The sequence below is a fragment of the Acanthaster planci genome, linkage group LG03, assembly GCF_054643075.1.
Source record: "Acanthaster planci isolate LZ-2023a linkage group LG03, COTS_SCS, whole genome shotgun sequence".
Classification (NCBI taxonomy): domain Eukaryota; kingdom Metazoa; phylum Echinodermata; class Asteroidea; order Valvatida; family Acanthasteridae; genus Acanthaster; species Acanthaster planci.
The window spans coordinates 16,185,122-16,200,810 of NC_141779.1; positions in this window are offsets into that span (position 1 = coordinate 16,185,122).

Consider the following 15,689-nt stretch of genomic DNA (forward strand, 5'->3'; position numbering starts at 1 on the left):
TTGACTTTAAACTCGGCTGAAACGAGCGGAGCGAGTGAAACCAAAATTTACAGACTCAGAAAGATTGAAGAAATTAAATCTCAAATCCAAAGAGAACGCGACGCGAGGGAAGCTTGCTACAAAAAGATCAAACGACTTTTAACCGCGCTCGGATACGTGGAGTACGGCGTAGAAGCAATTGGAGCCACATCGGCAGCCGTCGGCATTCCCGCCATTTTGGGCGTCGTTACCGGGCCCGTCGGACTTGTGATGGAAGGCATCGCTATCGGTGCGTTTGGTGCTTACGCGGTTCTAAAGTACGCCTCCCGTAGACTCACCCACAAAACTAAAAAAAACACGACCAAATTCGAATTTTGGCAGACGCTAAATTAAACACTATCGAGGAATACGTATCTCACGCGATTGAAGACGGTGACATATCCCAGGAGGAATTTGTCCTTATTTTATCCGAGCTGAAAAAGTTTAACGAGATGAAAGAAAAGATCAGATCGCGGACGTCTACAAAATTGGAAGAAACTAAAGAAACGTCTAAAGAAGAATTCGAACGTCAAGTCAACGAAAGAGCAGAAGCGCTAGCCAACGAACGGGCGGCGTCTTTAAAAAAAGATCTTATGAAAAAACTTGGCGAATAAGCCTTACAAAGTCGGTTAAATATCATGAATTTCCACCCGCTTAAAATAAATGGGAGGCAATTTTAGTAGTCTAAACATTGTAGTCAACGAAGACAATTCCTTTACAGCCGAGTTTCCAAATTTAACGCACGCGTATAAATTACCGAAAGTAACCACGGGCGAAGCGGTAAATAGGTGGTCTACCGAGTCGATATCGTTTTACCAAAATCAATTTAATTTTGCGGTCTATTGCGCGACGACGGCCTGCGGTGTGGGTTTTGATCTGCTGTCTGACCCCAATCCGTACGTCTCGGCTTTATTTAACTTTCACGTGTATTACACCGTACGAAAAATATTTTACGACTGCGTGATGCCCATTCCGAGCGACGACGTATTTGACGCGTTACACAATAATTACGACCATCGGAAGTTTACCGACACGTGCCTTTTATACGGAGTAGACTCGAATAAATCGTATAAACAAACAAGAGGCACTTTGTCGAACGGATTAGGCACCGCTTATTATTACGACAATGGATATATACCTGTTCCGGGTAAAAACTACGACGCGCACGACTTACACGTGACCAACGGTAAATACGCGGGATCTACTTACATGGGATTTGGATGGGAAAGCTCCGGTCACGCGAGTACCTACACGGTCACCTGGATTTCACAGTCGGACGCGGTTACTTTGGCCTGGTGGGATTTTGTTCCTAAAAAGTCTCGGTTGACGGACGTGGGAATCACCAAGGTAAACGAATCAATTCGAGCTTACGTCTACGCATTACTCGGGGCACAGGCACAGACCAAGACCAGCGTTTTGGCCACCGGCACCGGATTAGACGCGCGACGACAATTTATTACGATCGTGGAATCTTTAATTAATTCGGACCCCGATCTCGAACAGTCGATCGACCAATTTCAAGATTCGCTACAATACGCAAAAACGCCTTTAAACTTCGTAGTCGCCCCGGGTTTGTACCTGGTGCCCTCGGACATGGACTTACGCATCGGTACGTTTGAGGGTTACAACAATAATTTACAAATCGCGACTGAGGATATGAAGACTGGATACGTACCGAGTTTGAATGAAGAACCAGAACTGTTACCAGAGAGCAAACCAAGTCAACCAACAATTTTACTAAAGCCAATTGTAAAGCCAGTTTTAAGCAAACCCTTAGACGCGCACGACGAAGAGAAACTGTCCTTAACCATCGGAGCCGTTGCCGTGGGTGTCATCGGTTTTATGTTATACAAGGTTTTCACATAAACGGTTTGATTTAGGGCAAAAAAAATTAAACACCTGTTTTTCCATGCAGAAAACAGGTGTTTATTTTTTTTGCCTATTTAAAATCCCTTTTTACCCATTCTTTTGCACGTACGTTAAAAGCAAAACACCCAAGCCTACAAACAAGGTCCACACGTGCTCCGCCACCCATCCGACCGCTTTACTCGCCACGTTAAAAATCCAACTCAAAATGCTACCTATGACCCCGGGCAAAGCGCCTAAAGCTTTCAACCCGAGTTTCTTCAACACGTTTGCCAGGTTCCACAGTTGACGTTTGATCCAATTGGTAATTCCACTTTTGGAAGGAGGAGCCAGCGTTGGTGTCGGTTCAGGCGTTACACTAGGAGTTCCAACAGCTCTAACGCTAGCTACGATACTACTAACGATGCTTACGATCGTGACGCCTTGCTCTCTAAATATCGTTCGAATCTTCTCGCGTAGTGTCAAATCTGAATTCATGATCTTTTCGATCGTTTCCTTGATGCGATTAATTTGGCTCCTCAATTGATCGGTGTTTCTATTGATGACTTCTAATCTACCCCGTCTTTCGACTCGTAAGTCGTCCACTTGCCGTTGAAGTTCTGTACGTTCTACTTCAGATGCCGCTTCTTCCAACTCGGCTTCAAACTGTTGAATTTTTGCGTCTAAATCATCTAATTTACCTTGATTTAAAATTAATTCTCCTTTTACCGTTTGTAACGATTTATCTAAAGCGACGAGTTCTCTGTAATTTAACCCTTCGGTTTGAACGTCTACGTCACGAGTGAGGTCTTCCACGATGTCGCTCGCTAGATCTGCTTCTTGGGGTTGTTCTACCAATTCTATGCTCTCGGGATGAAGTTCCGCGAGTTTACGATGCACCTGAGCAGCTTCTTCTTTTGTTTTGCCGGAAACGTAATGACGCAAGCCTAAAACGCGTCTTATAAAATCTGTGTTTGTTCTTTGTCTGATAGTACTTAGGCTAAGAAATTTACTATTATCGTTTTCTTGAGTTAAAAGAACTTTTTTGCCTTCAAACTTTACGTACAGGCGATCTTTACTATCTAAATTAAAAATATTTGGGTCTTTTATTTTTGTTTCGTATCCGGTTTCTTTTTTGATAGCTGAGTAAAAATCGTTCACTTTAGATTCGCTAACAATTGCGTAAGATCCATTAAGTTGACTTGTCTTGTTAGTTCTGTTTCGTGTAAAGGATCGACGTCTTTAATTAACTCGTTGTATCGCTTTTCGATCTCTAAGCCGCCGTATATTTCATCTTATTCGTCTGGCCCAACGTCAATAGGATGTGTAAAATTAGTGTCTTCTAACGACGTTTCTGTTTGCGTTGGATTAAGTATTAAGTCCTCCCACTCCAATTGCAAGTCTTGATCGGTCTCCTCTTTGTTTTCTAGTGGTATTTCTTCAAAATCAACTCCTCCTTCAGCCATTTCACTTTAACTTTAAAATAAAGAAACTTAAGCGGTGGGCAGGCTTGCGGGCAGGATACCCTGTGCTACCAACCAACCCTGGGTAGCCAATGCACCGCTAGACAACGCGGTCAATTTCAACGCGTCTTCGGCGGATAATTTATTTAGATCTGGCGGTTTGACCTTGATCAGCTTGCTCAACAGCATGGCATATCCAATAGAAATTCCCGAGACGACGGCACCGTGGTAAACCGTATTTGCGATTCCGTTTACGTCGATTAATTTAGCGTTACTCATATTTAATAATAAAGAACTTTTAAATTCATTCCATATCCAAAATTGGTTCTTCAATTTTATTTTCTTGGCTCGAGTTTGCTTTGTTTCGCTCGTTTTTTGGTTGAACTAATCGGTTCTTGTTCGTTTCGGCTTTCAACTTGTTTTTCCAAATTAAATAGAGAAGAACCCCAGAGATAGCCAATCCACCAAATATCAAGTTTCTGTTCTCTGTAACCGTTTGATAAATTTTATTTTGGTTCATCTCTTCGCTGCTCTCTTCGCTAGCTAATTTCATCTTGGCGAGCTGCTGCTTCATCTTTTTGTTATGCTCGGCCAATTTTTTACCTTGTTCTACACGCTTTGGATTTTTAGCTTTAGTAACCGTCTGAATTTGGTTGTTCGCTGGTGTTGGGTTCGCTTCGTTGTTGCTCGTTTCCGTTGACATCTTTTATAATAAGAGAACTTTTGTTGAACTCCAGGTGTTTAGTGGTAATCAACGCTGCTGTAAGTGGGGACAGGTAAACCCCGTACTTGTAACAAACTTCAGTGAGTAGGTGCCCCATGGTCTGACTGATAATCGGGTCGTTGTTTAAATCCTTAGTCAGCGCTTCTTTGGACGTTTAGGTTCACCTTGAATCCGAGTAGATCGATCGGGGTAGCTATTCCTAGCAAGCGAGAATAAAGGCTCAAAATAGCAGGGCCGAGAGTTTTTACGATCTCTTTGCCAAACTTAACTTCGTACAAATTGAATAATTTTTCTTGATCTTTGGATGACATGGTTTCAATCTCCTTGATCGAGTATTCTTTGCCGAGATATTTCTTACTCTCGCCTGACGCGGCTATCGCGCAAAGTCTGTCTTTGACGTTTGGTTGTTGCTCGGTTGATTTGCTTTTTGATTCGGCCAGTATAGATTTAATATCGTCCATTTAATTATATGATTTTTAAATTTCTTGTAGGCGTGCTTTAGGCGTAGGTACTCGACTGTGTAGTAAGTTAAGTTAGCTGCGATAACTAGTTGAGTAAGTAGTTGAACTAGCTCAAACATTGTTGCTTATTTATTATAACTAAAAATAAAATTAGTTATAACCAGGCTGAGTTAGCCCGATTATAACAAAAGGGAATTAATTTAAAGCAAATAAAATTAGCTCATAGCGAGTTAACATTAGTTTAATGAACTAAATAATTCACCGGCGGTTCTGTATTTAATACCAGCTTACTAAATCTCACGTCGCGTAGGTATCTTTTAATTTCCTCTCGTTTTTCGTCCGGTACTACATCGTTCTCATCCAAACATTGGTCAAACGAATTACGATCTTTACAGTGGAATATCGCGGTCCAGGCAGTATTCTCTCGGAAATCTTTTAAAACCGAGTTGTACTTTTGGGTAAGTAGCCAACAGCTGTGAAGGTAATGTCGACCGCTAAAAGCCATTTTACTAAGGGCGCAAGCAGAACCACTTTTAGACTTCTTTCGATATTTAATAAACTGATCTGCAGCACAATCGTCGATGATAAACAAAGTGTAAACCCCGTCAAAAATTTTTTGATAAAGTTCAATCGCCTCATTTAACTCTAGTCTTTCCCGATCTAAATCACAAAGATAAACGTTTTCGTCGGTGTATATCCACAGTCGGTCCAAGTACGTTTTGTTTTTAAAAAGCGTCGGGCAGATAATGACGATGGCTTCAAACGTAAACCTATACTCAGTTTCCAATAAATTTTAAATCCACTGAGTTTTACCCGACCCAGTTTTGCCCACGATCAAAGCGTAGTGAGGATTTTTAAAATTTCCGTTCATTTAATTTTAATAAACCAAACTCTTGAAGTTTCCTTCTTCCACCGTCAGTTGCGCGTCCATCACCAAAAACACGTACATCGTCAGCGGCCCTGCGGTTTCGGCTTCAAGTTCCATTTGAATTGCGATATCTCCACCACCGCCTAGGGGTCTACCCGATCCGTGGGCCGAATTGTCGTCGGAACTTCTGAAATCGAGCCAGAGACCGTACTTGTCTTTTAGATAGCCGGCTAGGTCTACTCCTGTTAAGTTTAAATCTTTGACGGTCCCTCTAGCCAATTCTTTATCCGAGTCTCCGAAATACTTAGTTACTTCATTCCAATGTTGATATTCAAACAGACCCTGCGAGTACAGTTGATTCGGTTTCCCTTCGACCGTAACAATCGTTTTTGTGATGTGCGGATTATAAAATTTTTGCGGGTTCTTGATCGTCGGGTCTCTAAACAAAATTAACACCCCTTTCAAGCTTTTAATACTCTGGTCGATGCTGATGTTCCATAGCGTGTCACTCTTGTTTACGGCCTGTTTTTTCCTTGAGTGAATCCGGTCAAATAGGTAATACATCGTTTTTTTATTCTTTAGTGTTTGCGCCAGATCTCGATTGGTAACTACCTCGTATTCCAAGGTCAGGTCTGAAATGGAGTATTCTGCGGCGGTATCTGACGAGTTGACCACTTTGTCGTGCCCGTTAAAAGTTAGTTGATACGTCAGAGGCTCTTTAAACCACGAAGGATAAAACGGAGAATGATCCGTCAACATAGGCGTGTCTAGTGGAATCGCGTATCTGTTTTTAAAAGCGTCGGCAATCGCTTTATCCTTACCGTCGTTCGCAGCGGCATTAGCATCGCCAGCCCCTAGACGTATCTTGGCGACGTTTTCCCTTTCCAAACCAAAGTATGCCATGTTTTTAGTCTGCGACAGGGGTAGCCAGTTGTCCTTAAAATTGTGAAAGACGTCGGCGTCGTGGTAACTTACGATGTCCGTGCCTTGAAGACGCACTTTAATTTCTGAAATCAAGTTTCGAGCCACGTTGTTATACACGGTCCGGTTGCTGTCCGATGCTCCGTCTAGATCGAGTTTAAAAGCGAGTTTGGCGGTGCCGGGTACCATGACGTCGTCCGTGCCTAGAGCTGGAAGTTTTACGTTTAACGTGTGACCCGCGGCTATGGTGCTCGGGTTGTGCGTAATGGTGACTTCGCGCCTTTCGCCTTTGATCGCGCGAGGAACTTTAAGCCTGCGACTCGGGTTTAGCTTTTTGGTGTACATTACTTTTATATAATACGATTCTTATTTTATCATTTTAAAAAGAAAAGAAAACGCAATTAACGTTAAACCCGCTACAAAAAACAGGTCTTCGTATTTTTCACTTTGAGACTCTGAAACCATATCACCGATGTGATCTATATCGGTGCGCATGTCGCCAAGCATCTGCTCGATGTTGCTTAGGTCTGCTTGAATCTCCGACAATTGATCTTTATTTTCGGTAACACTCGCTTCGCTCGTTGCTCGCTTCGCTCGTTCATTTAATCTAATTTAACTTTTAAAAATGGCTAGTGCTTTAATGATGGTTGGAGGAGCGATAGTAAACGCCTTGGCATTCACGGGATCAAATTTTTTATTCAGCAGTTTAGCTAAAAGTAAAGTCGACGAAGAACGAAAGCGTCACGACCTCGCGTTGGAGCAATTGGCGCGAGCGAAAGAAGAATGGGAACAAAACCGCGTACACATGCTAGACTTTTTAAACGAACGAATGCGACGAGAACGCGCGAGTCAAAAGGTGTTTACAGACGTAGACGAGGCCCTACGGGCGTATTTGAGAGTAACTGGTAAAAACATTACCCCATTACCGCCAGAGCCTAAGTTGTCCGATTTTTACGAGCCTTCCGAAGACCAAAAGATTCGCGAGTTTGTTTGGATTATATCCGGGACAGCCTTGGTGGGGTTGTTAGCTTATCGATTTGCGTAACTTATTTTAAAATGGAGAAAACTTTTAAAAAACTATTTTACAGCCCGCAGGGTTACTGGCGAGGAGAAAGCGCGGTCGATCATCTACACAAAAAGACCGGTGCTGACAAATCAGTTATCAGGAACTGGTTAAAAAGCAGGCCGTTTGGCAAATATATTTACCCGCACCACATTACGTACCCAGACCTACAATGTTCCAATCAGAATCGGTCGAACCTAATTACGCGCATCAAATGGACGTTTTGTATTTACCCTGGGACCGCGTTAAAAGAAAAACGGTTTAGTACGCTTTGACCGTGGTAGACGTGGGTTCCCGGTATAAAGAAGCCGAGCCGTTGACCAGTAAAACCGCCGAGCAAGTGAGTGAAGCGAGCAAGAAAATTTTCGAGCGATCACCTCTGACCTGGCCCAAATTCGTAATGGTAGACTCGGGATCTGAATTTAAAGGCGAGTTTAAAAAGTTAATGGCAAAACAAGGGGTAGAAATTTAAGTGGGTGAACCTGGGGTACACAGATCTCAAGGAATCGTGGAAAGGTTTAACCGTACTTTAGCCGAAAGGTTATTCGGCCACCAATACGCTCAAGAAATGATAAACGTAGGTGAGAGAAACGTGGAATAGGTGGAGCGTTTACCTCAAGTTATAAAATCGTTAAAGGAGGAAAAAACGCGGTTAATCGATGCCGTGCCTGCAGAAGCCGTCAAATCAGACCGAGTGAAACAAGAACCGAGTGCACCTGTAAGAACTACCCAAAGAGAACTTCCTCCAGACGCGGTCGTTAGGTATTTATATTACCCGGGCGAGCAAGAGGGCGGCACCGTCAGAAGGTCGACAGATCCGATCTGGTCCGTGGACGTCTATCAAATTGAAAAGCGCACCAGTCAATTTAAACGAGTGAAAGGCAAGAGGGTAAAAACGGGTCCCACTTTGTACTATTTGTTAAACGGACCAAATAGGAGTTTTGTCAAAGAGGAACTTCAGGTAGTACCCGAGGACACCGAATTACCAGAGTAGGTAATGTCCTTATGCCCGTAAGCCAACGTATCGATTCCGTTCGGTAATATGTAGCGCTTTGTGTCCAACGGTGACAGACTAAGTTTATTTTGTGAAATGGTGAACATCCGATGTTTATCCGATCTAAATAATTGTTGTTTATTGAAATAATGCGTTTGGTCAAATAGACAGCTTTTATACATCTCGTGGGTTAACCGTTTCTCGGTTACTACTTTTGAAACCCCTTTCGCCTTCTTTAAATTGTGATCGGTAGTTAAGATCGAATACATTTTTGGCCTGATGCACACGGCTTCTAAAATTGTTTTGCCACCAAATTCGTCTTTCATTTACCGATGACTTTTTTTATTTTTGACGCTGTAAAGCGGATGACCGGTTGGGTAATTACTAAAGTCAAATAAATTGCGCTTTTCGTTTAGGTAGCCAGTTAAATCGTCAGAGCTTTGCTCGATCTGAACTAATAGAGAATCAGTGTCCGTGTAAAGTAAATTTACTTTTTCACCAAAAGTTGATTTTAGTTCGTTGTAGTAGAAATCGTATATCAACGTTTTTGAGATATCAAGAATACTTACACCGCAATAGTTTGCCTTATTTAATTTTGTTTTGGGTCGACTTGTAATTCGGTTTATAAGTTAATTTTTTGTATTCGTCAGAATCTTGGACATCCCTCAATAAATGGCCGTCAATTCGATATCTAACATTTTCCATCGTCTTGCCAAAGACCGAGTTGTTCATCAATTTGAAAAAGTCTTTCTCAAAATCAGACTTGGCCAATTTGCACAATTTTGTGTTTTTGACGATGTAGCTTTTCATCCACGGCTTTTGACGAAATTTTAATACTCGGTGAACTTCTTTGATCCACAACCCGAGTTTGAGATATTTTTGCAATGTACGATAGTGAACCACGTATTTTTCTTTGGTGTTGAGAGTAGAAACGAGTTTGTCTACCGAGGTCGGTAATGCTCGCTCCGCTCGTTGCTCGCTTTCGCTCGCTGCACTTAGTTCACCTTGGCTAATTAAATCCTGTTGGTAACTCGAAAACCATTCGTTTGGTACCGAGATATTTTCGGGTGCAAGTGGAAAGTCATTATGTTTGTCGTGGTGACGTTCCGGGTAATCCATAGTGATCTCAAACATGTAACCGTAGTCGTCAGTTAGTCGCAACTCTTGGATGTAATAGTACATAAATTTTTCCAAGTCTGTTTCCCAGGTAAATTCACCTACGGGTAAATATTTGCTCATCGCCCAGCCGTATAAATTATTTGCGTCTAAGTACAAAATGTGCGACCCTGGCTTATTCGGGTCGTAGTCGGGTAGTTTTGGATTATTGGCCTTTGCATATCGTTTGGCTCCCACAGAAGAAATCCCGCCTCTTTTGGCCCTTTCAAAAAATATGTGTTGATCGATGTCTGTCAGTAGTTCCAATTGGACCCCCGAATGTTTTAACAATGCATCCCACGACAGACCCGGTGACGTGTAATAGTTGGCTGGGTCAAGACCGTAGTGTTGTTTACAGACTTTACGGAAGTTCTCAAAAACAGCCGCTAGCAATAACACGTCCGTTTCCACGTATAGGTCGTGATAATCTCCCAAGTTTTTACAACCAAAGGCTTCCCATACTGTCTCTGCACGAGCGTATTCTTGCTCGGTAACGGCAGTTTGCTTCAGAGAGCTATAAAAAGCGTCTATTGGCGGGAGGGTTGTTTCTTGAAATCGATCAAAAGAATCGATATACTCATAGGGGTAAATTCCCTTTTCTAAGAGTAAATGACTATTATTTGTAAACCTTTTACAAAGTAAGTGAAAATCACCGGGTGAACAGTTTTTAACCAACCGATCTAGCGAAGCCGCCATGAAATGAAAAGAGTCTAAGAACCTGAGTTGGCCAAAAGAAAACGAAATGTAATTTTCGGTATTTTTAGCGATCAAGTTAATTTACTTCCCGTAAAATTCGTGAGCACCCTGCATAATCAAGTGCGCATCGTATTTCTCGAGGTTATGTAAGATCGTCGGAATGGGTGTTTGATAAGGAATAATCTTGGGTTGAAAATTACAACTAGCGTGCGCCGGGCCTCGGTACTTACCCGTCACGTGACAGTGATCTCTGACCTTTCTAAATTTGTTGATCGGCTTTTTGCAGGTCATACATTTAGAGCTTTTGAATGTAACAGCTTTTTTCTTTTTTGTTTTTGGAAATTCACACTGGCAATGGGTACTTGGGGTTTTTTCAATAAGCTTTTCGCAGATCCAACAGCGATTACAATTTTCGTATATTTTTTGTAACTCGGGCGACCAAATCAACGGCTCTTTGTTTTCAAACGTTTCGTTTATTTTTTCTGCTTCCCGAGAAAGTGACTCTACAAAATTAACAGCCGCGTCTTGACCTCTGAATGTTTTTCGGCTAGTGCAAACTCCGTCGCATCTGACGACTGCGTACGAGTATCCGCAAGGTATATGTTTTTGAGTTTTCACCGTGTTTGTATCGGTTGGGGGTAACCTTTCCAAAACCGACTCAAAATCGGCATAAATAACAAAAGGAGCATCTTGTTTGTTTTTATAATTTTTAAACTTGAGTATATTTTCACCTTCGGCCGGCAACTCGACTTTGGATGTGGGAACTTTCAATCCTTGGCAATCTTCTTTGTGTCTGGTTAACTTTTCTTCCGTTTGGAAATGCGACATACATTTAAAGCACCAGAGTTTATCTGACCATCGTGATGATCGATACCACCCGTCAACCTAGAAAAGTTTTTAATCCAACAGTAGTGGCTCTTTTCACCTTTGTTAAAGTAAAGTAAATTGATCGGTTCGTCTAGTCGCTTGCTTTTGTAAAGAATGTAAAGACCGTCTTTTTTTGTATAACCAAATACGTTAATTGCCAAATTATTTTGCGATTCGATTCGTGGGATTTGTGAAATTGGTGTTGGAAAGCTTACGTTTGTAAAATTTAAACCATCTGATTCTGACCGGTAAGTCGAAGGCCGCTCGTCATGTATTTTATATTTTGGATTTGTTTCCAACTGTCTTTTGACGTCGTCTGAATATAACTTTAAAGCTGCCCGCAACGCCCATCGGATACATTCTTGATCTTTATTTTGAACGTTTATGATTGCTTTTTTGTCTGACAGTTCCTTAGGCAACGAAATGTAAGAAGAACCCACTGGATTATATTTAACCACGTTGATGTAAAAAGCGACGACCTTGTCAAAGATCCAACCCGAGCCTTTATGTGTATGAGCCTCCACCTCTTTTATTTGTTTTTCCCTCTGTTCAGTGAGTGCGTTTTTAACGTCGGCTTTATTTGCGACGGCATCGTTGTCGCTCGGAAAGGGAAATACGCCAAATTCAGTTTTCCCAGGTTTTTCCAATCTAAGCTGAACTTTTAGAGCCGTTTGCAATTTGTGCAAACCAATTTCTTTTAGTTCTTCCAAAGCTTTTTTCTCGATGAAAGTTTTGTAAAAATCAAAAAAGTGGATGAGGTCGTATTCAAAGAAACGGGGTATCAACTCCCAATTGCGAAAGTTACCTTGGAAACGATTGATGCTTCTGATATCTACTTCTGCTAGTTCCTCGGGATGAATGTAAGCTTTAATCGCATCGATAAAGTCCTGTTTGACGTATTTGTCTTTGTTTGCAAAAGGAATGTTGTATTTTTTCACCGTTTCCGAGAGCCGCTGATATGACTGACGCGAGAGATATCTAAATTGTTTTTGATCCTCTTTGATAGCGTTTATTAGTTCAAATCGTGTATGTTGTTTATTTTTAGGCGCCGGTAGCAGAACGTTATACCGCTTGACAAAATCTTCTAAAAACGCCTTCTTAAATCGAACAAAATATTTTAGTATTGGTCTGTGTAGAAGGTTGCTCATGGTTCTATTTATATATAGGTTTTTAAAATTTTTTCATTTTTTATTCGGGCGGGATTTCTACTTTAATTAAATGTTCGACGTCAGCGTCGTATTTAATAATTAATCCAATTTTGTATAAGTCCGCGTCGAGTTTAGACGATGAACCGGGCAGTGGCTCGTTCTCTCGCGCGTGCCTCAGCTTTTTATGCTTGCCGTCTACGAGCACCACGTGATCCATTCCTTCCAACTCGACACAATTTACGCAGCAGGTGCAGTATGTACAACCAAAACATTCGATGCAATGGACACACTCGTAACAGTCCTCGCAACTGTCCAAGGCATTTGAATTTCTGCAGTCGTATGAATTGAAACAAGCCGCGCAATTTATACATCTACCACAATCGTCGCTGGTGGAGCATCCTTTGCATCTGACGCAGTCTTGGCATTCGTGACAATTGTGGCATTCTTTACAATCGATGCATTTGCGTAAACTTTTGGAATTTAAACAACGAAAGCAATCGTACGAATCTATCAAGTTGATCGAATTTCTCGTGTCTTTGCAAAAATAACAATTCACGTTTGTAGTTTTATCTACCATTTATTTTTATGTATTTTTATTATTGTTTGTTTATTTTTTATCATTTTATGACGGGCAAGTCTCGACTTGTATCGACGGAAAGTCCCTTTTTTGTTTGTGAGTGATTGCCAGTCACGAGTAAGATTTATCCCTCTTTTTTACGAATGTAGAAACTTATAAGAATTGCGAAATTGGGATGTACGTATTTACACGTTGTTTTTTGGAGATTTTTTTTGGTCGGGTAGGTACCGGAGGGAATCTGGAATTCAAGATTTTTAGGGGATTCCCCGATTTTTTTTTGTCGATGTACTACCCAGGGGTTTTGGTGAAAAAGGTGAAAAGGGGGGTGTGGTCCAGAACTGTCCATCCCCTACTACTAGTGCAGTGCCCACGAAAGAAGTACGCGCGCGTGTTGGTTCACGCCCTGGATCTCTCGCTAATGCCTTTTACACACGTAACTGGGCGTATGACGTATTCACTTCTGTAGGCCTACTCTACAATCCGAATATCGACAAGAATATAATATCAAATCAGTGCTCAGAAATATGTGATTGCTGATCCTTCTGTAACTGAGTACCTATCACTATTTTGATGAGGGACCTTAATTCTGTGTTCTACAGAAATCCAAGTTTCATACTGTACCTTGAGCTAATACAGCGGCCATTTTGGGGCGTGAAAACAAATCTCATCACTTATTACTCATCGATTCATTTAAAACAGTACATCGTTTTGCAACAACAGTAATCATTACAAATTCCTGAGGGGGCTTGGGGCTTTTACCCCCCCAGTCTAGCCCCCCCCCAGCAAAAAATGCAAAAGCAGTAGCGACACTTAAAAGGTGCCGTCACGTACGAAGGGTCTATAGTCTCCCCCGAAATCAAAATGGCTCTAGACCCGCCCCTGATGAGAGAAGTCATAAAATGGTGATTCAGTACAGCCTTTGGTCTATGCCGTAAAAGTAAAAAAAAAATAAAATAGCACGTCTACTCACAATTCTGGATGAGATTTTGATAGGAAAGCGACATAATCTGCTAATCAACGTGTCAAGCCCATTGCTTGTGGAGAAGCTGCAATCAACCTTTTTTTAATTAACTTTTTTCAATACTTCAAAGGGTATTTTCTACTTTTGGGGTTTTAGGCTAATGATATTTCCATAATTATTCATGACCAAATCTGGGATGTCATCCCAGGGAGAAAACCTAAATGTACTTTGGTTTGTACACAAAATGTCCCGCATTTTTGTAGATGTTGGAGGACTAAATTTTCTCTTCTTTGCAGATTCATTGTAGTTTATGAAGAACATTATCCAGTAAATAAATTTGGGGTTCACAATTCAACAGAAAACCCTGTGCACTGAAGTATGTGTTCCCTAATGTGTCTACGAAAAAGTCACTACGGCTACACGTTAGAACTCAACATGCGGCTAGATAAAGCACTTTTCTAGCCTTTTTCCTTACTTCAACGTACACAAGACGTGTTTTGCTGTAGGTCCGCCACCTTTCAGTTCGCTATGGAATTCCATATCTGCCGTCGCCCGTCGTCCGTCGCATTTTGCTTTTTGTTGTGTCCCAATTCTGCCATTTACCAGTTCCAAACATACCATTTTCCGTCGTGCGTCGCGCGTCGTGCGTCGCCCGTCGTGCGTCGTCCGTCGCCCGTCTTGCGTCGTGCGTCGCCCATCAAATGGGTTGCATAGGACCTGCAAAAGCCGGGGTTTAACAAATGACAATGTGATGATTCCATTCACTTCTAAAGATCTTTTCCGAATAAGGCAAGTACAAATCCCACCTGCAAAGCATATACTAGTCACATAATTAATTCCAATAATGCTAGACTACCCCTGCCCCTTGACAAGAAAATATCGCCTCTCTGAGAATTCAACCAAGTGTTTTGGGGGGAAAGACATTTTTAGCAAAAATTATCCACAGTGTTATTCTAATTTGCAAACTGTAAAAATGTGCCGACTTGTTTTCATCAAATTCCAGGAAGAAATCTGCCAACCGATACAAATATTCCATCTTGTTCTCTCAATTTCACCTTGAAATCCAGAAATACTAGACGTGCTGTGGATAACAAACTGTTTATTAAATGTATTGTTAGGGGGAAATTACCACTTGGTTTAAGTTTCAGAAAATATGACGTGTTGGTTTTTATGAGTGTGTATGCCATGGTGGATAGACCAATGAGAACAGGTTGTCCAGCACATCAGCATTATTTATGGGGCTAACAAGTAACGTTACTGTTTAAAAGACTTCTGTGAGCCAACCTGCAACTAAAGTTATGTCTAATTTTGAGTATACAGCAGATTTCATCATAGGTATACCCGCCCTCAAAATAATGTTGAATCAGTTCGTCTCTTATGAAAACTATTGGGAATCAAACATTGTAAATAATCTATTATTTACATTCCGTTCTGTGGGATATCGTGCAGGGACAGACAGAAATATTACGTAGGCTATAGACCTAAAGTCTGGCTGTTAACGAGTAAAGTTACGTCTAGAGTAACTAAGTAAGTAACTAATGTTGAATCAGTTCGTCTCTTATGAAAACTATTGGGAATCAAACATTGTAAATAATCTATTATTTACATTCCATTCTGTGGGATATCGTGCAGGGACAGACAGAAATATTACGTAGGCTATAGACCTAAAGTCTGGCTGTTAACGAGTAAAGTTACGTCTAGAGTAACTAAGTTATCGAGAAAAACAATCTACCCTAACAAAAGTCTATTTTGTTAATTTATGTAACCAAAATGGTATTATTTCATATACACGTTACTTAGCCGATGTCAGGATATTATTTCTTCTTTCAATTGGAGTTTGGCGCAACTGCAAAAACGAATACATGTACATCTTCTAGTTCTATTGCTAAAATGAGAGTCAGGCGTGGTGGATCGATCGAACAAGGACA